Source organism: Festucalex cinctus, chromosome 7 (genome assembly GCF_051991245.1).
Source record: "Festucalex cinctus isolate MCC-2025b chromosome 7, RoL_Fcin_1.0, whole genome shotgun sequence".
In the NCBI taxonomy this organism is placed as follows: Eukaryota; Metazoa; Chordata; class Actinopteri; order Syngnathiformes; family Syngnathidae; genus Festucalex; species Festucalex cinctus.
In genome coordinates, this window is record NC_135417.1 from 26067559 (window position 1) to 26077558 (window position 10000).

General features: G+C 38.1%; 1 long non-coding RNA gene across 2 annotated transcripts in view; it reads left to right on the forward strand.

Moving 5' to 3' along the window:
• Positions 1–8485, forward strand: part of LOC144022049 (uncharacterized) — a 60268-nt gene extending 51783 nt beyond the window's left edge. For both annotated transcript variants that reach the window (XR_013284253.1, XR_013284254.1), the window contains exons 5-6: positions 4418–4763; positions 7870–8485. This is a non-coding gene — a long non-coding RNA (uncharacterized LOC144022049). The remainder of the gene's footprint in view (positions 1–4417; positions 4764–7869) is intronic.
• The last annotated feature ends 1515 nt before the right edge of the window (positions 8486–10000 follow it).

Below are 10000 nucleotides of genomic sequence, written 5' to 3' on the forward strand. Positions count from 1 at the left end.
GTCTGTAATTAATTTGATACTTTCATTATTTTTCACGTACAATCAGTACCTTTAAAACACATTTTGCATCTTCTGTCGACTGAAAATGACATCATAAGGGCTCGGGTAACCAATCACAGCTCACCTGTTTTTTAGGTTTGGTCATGTGACATTCACAAGCTGAGCTGTGATTGGTTACCTGAGCCCTTGTGATGTCATTTTCAGTTGACGGCAAGTTGCAAAATGTGTTTTTAAAGGTACTAATTGGACATGAAAAATAATGAAAATATCAAATTTATTATAGGCAAAATATTAATGTTTGACTGCCAAAAATTGCTAAATAAATGACGTATCCCTTTAATGATACCACAGTTGGAGTTAACTGTAATACTAAATAAACGTTAAAAATTACATACACTGTATATTTAAAAATAAAACATGCTTTGTTTTTAAAACATCGCAAGCCTAGCGCAAGCAGGAAGTTAGCAAATGCTAACGGAAGTTAGCATCGATTTTGGAGTGTTTTTCCTTCAAATTCTGAATCGAATCGAATCGGTTTTGGAAATCTCAATCGATACGAAGGTAAAAACAGTGTCGACAACAATCAATTCCGCAGTAAGTGACAACAAGATAACCGTTGGACAGCCATGGACCAAAGACACGGTACTTGTGTTGCCTAGAAAAAGGCCAAGCAGGACTAAAAGTTGGCTGAACATCAGGTCAATCTGTGACTTGAAAACCACCCCCATGAACCATCATAAAAGTGTTGCCTCCTAGTTAAGTGGGACAACATGGACAGGAAGTTCCCAGTGGTATGAGTATGCGGTTGTTTAGGAACACGCAGTTATCATCCTCTTCCCCTTCCTCTGTTCTAATGGAGTCGTTATCGCAAAAGCCTTATCATTGGTTCAACACTGCAGTTCAAGGGCACAACTGGATTTGTCACAGGGGCCCACTGCTCTTTCATGAACTAAATCAAAGTTTCATTTAGGTAAATAGAAAGTCTGCCGAGCTGGCGACTTCTTTAAAATCAATACACTTTGTGCTCACTTTCTTCTTTTTTGGAACTGGTAGCCCTTCCTATTTGAATTGTGTCACTTACTGTGTGCAAGCCATTCCTCATTGTTGCTCACCATCTTCCACTATTGTTCACAGTGACCCCCCAAGGGAGCTCCTGGAAATGTATGTTTGTATGTGTGCATATTTTTGTGTGTAGGCCCCTTGTTCCCTTCTGTAAAACGTGTACTACTGTACATATTCATCTGATGTGTCCGCCTTCCGCACAGACAATAAGCATATACTTATTTTCTGTACCTTATTTATGAAGAAGGAATGTGGCAATCTCCATCTTCTTGTAGGTTGAAAGCATTTTGACCCCATGTGTCGTGAAATTATGTTGGATATCAATACGATATAATTTGAGTTTTCCGCATGGTTCGATGTCAAAATTGCTTCTTCATGACAAAAGTTAGTCAACAGTGTCCACCCATCCACCCATTTTGTATTGGCAGACAGGATACACGCTGGTCAATCAATCAATCAATCAATCAATCAATCAATCAATCAATCAATCAATCAAACATAAGCCTAGACCTAAATTGGCATACATAACAACAAGAATGAATTCGGTGACTACAATTAAATGATTAAATGTGGTCAATAATCCTTTCAAAACCCCAATATTATCAATATTCGGGTTTTGAAAGGCCATGTAGACACGCACAAATATGCTCTTATTCAGGTTCAACTCAACTAAGACCTGAGTTTCACAACCTGAAATCTTCGTCATATAACGTGTATCGAGGCACCTCGATTGAACAAGGCATTGCTTTATGTTCTGCGTGTGCGGTAGGTATTTGCAAGGAATCTTGGTCTTTTGAGTACAGAAAGTGTCACGTGCTGAGGTTGGATACCAAAGCGCAGACACAAATAATATTTTCACTATTTATTCACATCGAGAGGTGTGGGACAAACTTGACTTGACGAGAAACAAAGAGAGTTGCACAGAGAGACAGTGGTAACAGAAGTAATAATCCAACTAAGACACACACTTCTCAAAAGGCTACCACAGACAGTGAATCGATCTGATTGGTTGTGACTAAGTAAAGTATTAAGATTGACATCACAAAGCTCATGACATCACATAGCATAAAACCAGTTGAAACATGACATGGCGTTTTTCCAATTGAAACCAGATGATGGTTACATCAGTACAAAACAAATACTTGACATCACGGTCATGAACTCAAACTTAACAGTGGCGTAACCCAGACATGACAGAAAGTACTCGTATGCATGGCGTCTCAAGCGCTCGCGCCCTACACACTGGAAAAACACAAGCGGAGATAAAAAGAGCGAAAAGTTTGACGCAGTGCAAATCGACTTTTTTATTAATGTGAGTGATATGAGACAATTCGGAGCGCCAAATATGGGACAATTCGGGGCGCCAATTCGCAGCACCCAATTAACCTGCCATGCATGTCTTTGGAATGTGGGAGGAGACCGGAGTGCCCGGAGAAGACCCACGCGGGCACGGGGAGAACATGCAAACTCCACCCAGGAATGTCATGAGTCATGCAGGAGTGTTTGGGTCTTGTCTCATGTCTGGGGTCACGCCTGGGTTAAGTTTGAGTAGAGTTCATGACCCGTTGCGTGTCTGTTTTGGTATTGATGTAACTGCATCCAGTTTCTACTAGTTTTAGGCTATATGATGTATGTCAAGGATCTTTTGTGCTTTTTTTTTTTTGCTTTTTTTTCTTTCTTTTTTTTCTCTTTTTTTCGAAAAAAAAAAAAAAGATCTTTTATGCTATATGATGTTTGTTGTTGTCAGGAACTATCTGTAATTACGGAGTCAACAGCCAATCAGAGAATTTCATGTCAGTACTAGTAGTACTCACATGTCTAGCCACAACCAATGAGATTGACTGACTGTCTATTTAAGGGTCTGAGAATTGTGTGTGTTTTGACAGATTATTGTCCACCTGTTCCTGTTTACAACGTCTCTGAGTTTCTGCCTCTCGATGTGAATAAATAGATAAAATCTTATTTGCGTCTGCACCTATGGGGATCCAAAACCTCTCAGCACATAACAAGGAAGGCCAGAGCCTGGACTCGAACCCGAGCCCTCAGTAATGGGAGGCGGGCATGCTAACCAGTCATCCACCGTGCCGCCCTATACGTTGCCATGAATATGTAATCTGCCCAAGGCCTTCAAAATCCAGAATACTGGGGTCATGCACACATGCACACACACCCTCACAGTACTTTGTACAGTATCTTTGTGGGGCCATCTTGTTGACATAATGCCTTTCCCTAAACCCTTCACCTAACCCCAACCATCAAAAATGATTGCCTACCCCCATTCCTTACCCTAACCTCAACCATAACCCAATTGAAACCTAAACTGAAAAGCCAAGTCTTCACCCATAAAGGAGGTCTAAACTTGTGGGGCCCAGCAAAATGGCCTCACAAGGACGGGTGGGCCCCACAACGCCCGAAATAGATGTGTGTGTGTTGTGTACACATACTTGAGGGTTGGGGGTGTAATTCATCTTTGTAATTAGTCTCATAATTATAAGGCAATTAAACTTGCGTGGTCATGGGAGATTCATCTGATAGATACGCAATTACATCGCAGATGTGTTATTGGGACAAATCTCCACTCACAAACTGCAGCGCCACTTTAAACTGTCAGTTGTTGTTTTGTTTTTTTTTTTTTGTTTTTTTTAATCACCACATGTACATTCAGAATTAGGGATGTAACGATACTATTATATTTATATATTTTATATATATTATCACGATATGAAGGTCACGATACAATAATGATCACGATATTGTGGGGGCGTTGGCGATATTTAAAAAAGATCACAATATTGTAAAAAAATAAAAAAAATAAAAGAGAGCTCATACTAAAAAAAGCACAATATTGTGCTTTTGTACATAACAGCAATGCATATAAACCACCTACAATCTCTAATAACAACAGTGAGGCTCTTACTTGCTAATAGAAGCACACATTAATCGCTTCACAAGCAAATTAGGTTCCCCTTCATCTGACAATTAGCATAGATTTTAAACATAGAAGGCTAAAACATCCCTAATGAAATTTTAATTGCACTAATAAAATAGCCACTAGAGGGTGCTAGAACTGCACAAATGGAAATCAACCTGACATTTTTTTTTTTTTAACAGATGTGTTACTTTTAAATATTGTGAACATGACAATGACAATATTGTGGCAGTTTTAATATCACAATATCACGATATTGCCCTTATTGTGACATCTCTATTCAGAATGTGTGAATATTTCAAAAATGCAGTACTTCAGTGGCTTTAGTGGCCTTGTCCTGGCATTCACGAAATGATTTGAAATTCCTCACCTGTTGGTCCCCCCCTCCCCCCATGTGTGCCACATTCTGTGCTCGTCTTCAAACAGTGATGCTGGGAAATCGCCTTCAAGTTCGATCTGCGTACATCACATGACCGCTGAGATCGTCCAAATTGGCTTTACCTCTAATAGATCCAACAGCGCCAGCAGCCTGCAGGGCCAGACCTCGGCTAACACCGCCCACTAATTCTATCACTCTCTCACACACAAACTCACGCACATGAAGTGAATCCACAGGTGAATCCACACAAACTTTGACTTCCATTTCCATGTATTTACCAGCTGGATGTTTCATAGCAGACACCCAACAAAGATGATGGGATGTTGCAGATCACCCGTAGAAGAGAGAGAAGAAGAAGAAGAAGAGACAGTGGAAAAATATTCACACACTCAGGTACAATAGTACTGTATGTACTGAGCTGTCAAACCATTAATTTTTTAAATCAGATTAATCACATCTTCACGATTAACTCATTTGCTCCCAAAAACGCATAAACACATTCTATTTTATATACAGTGTTCCCTCGTTTTCCGCTGGGGTTAGGTTCCAAAAAATACCCGCAATAAATGAAATCCGCGAAGTAGTTAGCTTTATGTTTTACAACGTTTTAAGGCTCTAAAATCCCCGACCGCACAATTTATACACTTTTCTCATTGAGGCATTTACATGTTCTCACATTTCTCTCTTGTTCAAAATATGAACAATGTTCAAACCTTCATAAATTTTATAAAATGGGTATATTACTGTAAAAAAATATGCAAAATTGCACTTAAAAAAAAATCCGCGATACAGCAAGACCGCGAAAAGTGAACCGCGTTATAGCGAGGGAAGACTGTATTGCCATGGTCCCAAAAATTTATTTATACGTTTTTTTATGGTTCTTGTTTTTGTTTTTAATGCTAGAGCAGTGGTGTCCAACATAAGGCCCGCGGGCCGGATCAGGCCCGCAAAGGGGTTTAATCCGGCCCGCGAGATGATTTTGTAAAGTAAAAGAAAAATAAAATAAATAAAAATAAATGTAATGTTGGACTAATTAATCAGCCACAATCAAATATATATAAAATTTGTAATTTCACAAGCAGTCCTCAGGTGAGCAATGCAACTTGTACGGGGGAATCGTCCTGGATGTCATTATTTTACACACAACTCAAAGTTACGGTTTGTTTAATTCTTCTTCTTCTTCTTTTTCTTCTTCTTCTTCTTCTTCTTCTTATTATTATTATTATTATTATTATTAATTTATTTATTTATTTATTTTAATCATAGACTGACAAGCGAGTTAAATACGACACAAATTCAATTAGATATGACAAGGATTAGCGTCCTTAATACGTCATTAACTGAGCCACGAAATGCACTCTGGGAACAATATATATGCAAAACAGGTAGATTTAACACATCCAGAACTCAGTGTTGCCGTGTTCCATTTGCATTTTTATTATTTTTTGGAACAATATGATTACAGTTGAGCGCCGTAATTTAGGGCTGGCACACAAATAGCGAAAATCTGCATATAATTGACGGCAATCGTTTTTAAGTTATATACAGTGGTACTTCTACTTACGAAATTAATTGGTTCTGGAAGAAAGTTCTTAAGTAGAAAATTTTGTAAGTAGAGACGCATTTTCTATGTAAATGCCCTAATCCGTTCCAAGCCTCCCAAAATTCAGACATAAATGTTTTATAAAGCATAAAAATGCATCAAAACTTGTAACAAATACATGTTACAATTAGATTATTGCACAATAAATGAGAGTTGTGCATAATGTAAAAAAACAAAGAATAAAGTAAAGAATAAAAATGATGGTCATTTACCTTTTTAACTGCTGTCCTCATCGTTTTTTGCCCTCTTTGGTTCATGTTCCTCTCTCTCAGAAGTGTTTTGTTGTTGTTTTTTTTGCCTGGTGTTTTGTAAAGAACTGATCCATGGATGTTTGCTTTTTTTTTCTTTTTTTTTGTCATCTTAGTGAGCAAATGCCCGACTGGTGAACACTTTTTCTGGGCGATTCTTTTAGACAAATTCGGGAACTTCATGGAAACTTCTGGTATGGCGAGGCATCTTTTTTTTTTTTTTTTTTTTTTTTTTTTAAAAAGGCCCATCTCGTCGCCATTAAAAACGTTTCTTCATCAATCATCAATTGTTTGAATTTTTGCACAAATTCGTTGGCCGTTAGTTCATACATTTATCGGAACACGTCATGGGCCGCGGCATGAATGATGAGGACGCTGTATAGACACCGATCTAGTATCTAGGCTCATAGATACCTATGGTAAAGGTTCCTCTTAGCCAATGGGACGCCAGAACGATGCACAAACACCAATCTAGTATTTACGCTCATAGGTACCTATGGTAGGAAATAGCCATAGCCGAAAGTATGTTGCGTTCGGTAATGTATTTTTACCTTTCGTATCTAGAAATTTCTTTCGTAACAAGAGGCAATATTTTCCCGTTGAGGCGTTTCGTAACTCGAAAATTTCGTATGAAGAGACGTTCGTAAGTAGAGGTTCCACTGTACCGTTATTTTACCGATGCGGCCCACTTGGTAATATATTTTCCTCCATGCGGCCCCTGAACTAACATGAATTTGACACCCCTGTGCTAGAGCATACAGAAGACTTTAATGCAGCTTCTGACCTGAAGAGGTTGCTTCAAGCAATGGTAGGTATTACAAAAAAATGGCCAGCAGGTGACAGCAGAGTATAAGAGCTCAGCCTGGGCAATGTTGCAACAAGCTTGTTTCCCCTGTGTTTACACCAGGTTTGTGAATAATGATGAAACTTAGCTATATTGTAATGCTAAACCAATACAAATATACTTTGTTTCCTGATGAAAAAAAAGAGATTCTAATCTTTCTTTTGGTAGGTTCATGATTTTATAGACAGAGAACACAATATTCTGTGGGCCGTGCAAAATCACTCAAAATACTTAAAACAGCCGGGAGCGAAGGGGGTTGCTTAAGTAAATTGAGTAAATTGCTGAATTCAAAAGGCATTTTTTAAATCAACATTTTTGCCTGCCAAAGTTAAAGAGCACTTATGTGTTCATTTTTTCGACATTTAATGTTATGAGGACATCTTAAAAAAAAATTTTATCCACTGTGCTCCTCTATTTCAAATCAGTTAATTAGTAGCATAATTTAAAATGGGGGGGTAACCCAGATGGGTTGACATGAACAAATATTTTGAATGTCATACGCATTTATTAAATGGTTTACTTTAATGAATGTAGTTATGTTTATTGCTCAAACACAACATGTGCTACCTTTAATGTAACCATCCGCTGTCAGCTAAAGGATCATCTGCGGTCAAAATTAATCTACGTTAATACATGATTAATGCGATAATTTTTTGTGATTAATTAATTAGTTAACGCATTAACTTTGACAGCACACGTGTGTACACAAAAGTTATTTTGTGCACACACACGTACAAAATGCCGTGTGCTGTTTTAACCTTTTCTTTATGACATGCAGACTTTTTTTTTTTTTTTTTTTTTCAGTCTCACAGGTCACCGTCTGGACTCCTGCGAAATAATGGATCAGAAGTTCATGTTTGAATCGATAATTCTGCTTTCGCTGGTTGAGCCTTTGAACTCAAGGAAAAGAGAAAAAGAGAGGAGCAGGCTGCAGGGTTAAGACATGGAATGAATTGAAATGAGGTGATTTGAATCTGGAAACAGGTGGGGGCACCAGAAAAGTTTTTATTCATAATCAGCAGTGAGTTGTCCCTTCAGAATGGCAGTACATTTTGTAATTAAGTTCACAGCATAAAGGAAATAAACAGATATGAATGTAACGAAATGCTGATGGTTTGTGTATTCCATACAGCCGAACCACGTAATTTACTGCACAGACGGATGCTTACATTAATGCATCTGCTCAGTTAGATCAAAGTCTTGCTTGTGTCAAATAATTGTGCCTTTACAAAGATGAGAAAGCTCACTTTCGATTGGCACAGACAGGAAATATTATTGTGGTTTTGTAATTTGTACTGACGTAGAAGTGCACGACAGTCTTCCCCACCAGAAACACTTCTGCTCTGAGCATGATGCAGTTTGACACCATTGCATTTAATATTGAACATATTGTTAAATGAATAAATCTGTGATACCACCATTTAAGACTGAGCTTTTATTTTCTTTGTAAATCCAACATTTGTGACAGTGCTCTTATGTCATTAGAATCAGAATTAATGAAGTAAAAAGTGGAGTTCCCCAGGGATATATATATATATATATATATATATATATATATATATATATATATATATATATAGGTGGCACGGTGACGAGTGGTGAGCACTTCCGCCTCCCAGTTCTGAGGACTCCGGTTCGAGTCCAGGCTCCGGCCTTCCTGGGTGGAGTTTGCATGTTCTCCCCGTGCCCGCGTGGGTCTTCTCCGGGTACTCCGGTCTCCTCCTACATTCCAAAGACATGCATGGCAGGTTAATTGGGCGCTCTGAATTGTCCCTAGGTGTGCTTGTGAGTGTGGATGGTTGTTTGTCTCTGTGTGCCCTGCGATTGGCTGGCAACTAGTCTAGGGTGTCCCCTGCCTACTGCCCAGAGCGGGCTGAGATAGGCGCCAGCTCACTCCGCGACCCTAGTGAGGAATAAGCAGTCAAGAAAATGGATGGATGGATGGATGTATATATATATATATATATATATATATATATATATATATATATATATATATATATATATATATTAGTGCTGTCAAACGATTAAAATTTTTAATCTGATTAATCACACTTAATTTTGATTAATCACGATTAATCAGCTAAATCACTTGTGTATTTGTGTAATATAAAATAAATACAAAATACCATAATATTTTGACATTAACGCATTTTATTATCTGAATGTCATTTGCAAACATTGATTAAATGCATGTATGCAATTGCATGCATGCTTGTATTGCTCAAAACGTAAAAGCATCATATCAATTGGGTGCAATTCAGCAATTATTAATTAATTAAACGCAAATTACTTTTGTTTTATCTAAAGTCCCGACTGGGTGTTCTTTAAAGCGAAATTTACCACCGAGCACACCAATTGTGTTGGTAGCTGTATGTGCGGGCTATGTTAATACACAAGACTGAGACGGCTCTGTGGCAATGTGCTCGCGGCCATTTATTTTCACTCTTCACAGTTGCTTCCCCAGGTCACAAGAGGGCGCTCAAGGTTAGCGCATGCAATGAATCACTACCATAACACCAACTGGAGTCACCCCGCTCATTTTTGAACAACAGGCGTAGGAAATGCCGTGCATTGACCTAATCACTGACCTGCGCAGCCTTCAATGTAACCATCCGCGGTTACGTTCAAGGCTCAAGTGCAGTCAAAAAGAATTGTGCGATTAATATGCGTTAATACGTGATTAATGCGACATTTTTCTGTGATTAATTAATCTATTAACGCTTTAACTTTGACAGCCCCAATATATATATATATATATATATATATATATATATATATATATATATATATATATATATATATATATATATATGTATATATATATATATATATATATATATATATATATATATGTATGCTCCAGTTTGCATGTTCTCCCCGTGCCCGCGTGGGTCTTCTCGGGGTACTCCGGTCTCCTCCCACATTCCAATGA